Genomic DNA, 1,295 nt, shown 5'->3' on the forward strand with positions numbered 1-1,295 from the left:
ATAATTATATTATATTATTATTCTTACGGTATCATCATCCTAACTCACATCATCATCTGCTTCTGGTAGTCCAAGGCCTCGTACCTGTCCGCCATCAGCCCGATGTACTCATCCAGCTCGATGAAGCCGCTGCCTGGACACACACACAGACACACACACAAACAATTGTTCATTATTGAGCGTGGAGGGTATTACGGCCCTCTGAGTCGGTCACTTATAAGCACAATGAGGCTATCCCGAAAAATACTGTTTTCAGAAAATCGAAGGTAAAGTTTTTGCCCCTTGTTCAGTTTCTTTAAAAGACAAGGAGAGTTTTCTCTATAACCAAACAAACACACACACCAATGAAACCAAACTTCTCCTATAGGTAGGGCAATGTCCACTTTTGGTGTAGGTCAAGATTTCTGGAAACCCCCGAATTCTGGGTTAGCCCGCTTGTCCTTAAAAGCGACCTATTTTAGTAACAGTTTTACGGCACTTGCAACACAATAAGGTCATCATACAGGTGCCGAAGATTAGAGGTGTTACATGAGAGTAACAAACACCAAAAAGGAGGGGAGATAAAGACAATAGATGTTTGATAGGAAAGAAGGAGCAAACCACACCAGAGCACCCGCCAACCGCCATATCATGCTGGGGATGTGAAAGATCCATAATCAGAGCCATCAGCAAAAAGACGAAGAGAAGTGTGCTCCAGGCGTGAGGGGGTGGGGTGGGACGGTGTACAATAACAAGTGTACTCACGGTGTGCGGTCCTCGGTCTGTGAGTGACAACTCACGTGGCGCTCGTATCGATACTAGCTACGCTGGTGAGTGAGCATAATTAAATGTCTATGATAAACAATTGAGTGATATAGATAGATCTAATCCTAGTATGCCCTATACGATCTTTGGTAAAAGTCGGAATCGAATTTTGGCAGGAAGTTCAAAAAGCACGCCGACGATATCAACACACACACACACACACACACACACACACACACACACACGTGGTGAGCGTTCACAACACAGTCGGGGAATGGATCAAAGTGTTTCTGTTGTGTTGTTAAAGAATTCGGCATATTGTGTTTTACCTTCCATTCAAGAAAGGAATGTGTTGTGAGTCTTGATAGCTTCTTGGACTTTGTCCTAGTCCTTTCCTCTGGGCGTGATCTATGTGTTCTGTGTGGGAGTGTGTGTGTGAGGTGATGTTGTGTGGGTGTGTGTGGTGGTGTTTTCTCAGTGCAGTACGGGGTTCCGAAGGTGAAGAACATTTTTGTTTTTGTTTTGTTTGTTTATTTGGAAGGACTTCCGTA

The 1,295-nt window shown here is 44.1% G+C and overlaps 1 protein-coding gene across 1 annotated transcript in view; it reads left to right on the forward strand.

Moving 5' to 3' along the window:
• LOC101856907 (synaptotagmin-1) overlaps window positions 1–1,295 on the forward strand; it is a gene marked incomplete in the record, with an annotated part of 110,477 nt that overhangs the window by 62,058 nt on the left and 47,124 nt on the right.

The sequence above is a fragment of the Aplysia californica genome, unplaced genomic scaffold, assembly GCF_000002075.1.
Source record: "Aplysia californica isolate F4 #8 unplaced genomic scaffold, AplCal3.0 scaffold00307, whole genome shotgun sequence".
Taxonomy (NCBI): Eukaryota; Metazoa; Mollusca; class Gastropoda; order Aplysiida; family Aplysiidae; genus Aplysia; species Aplysia californica.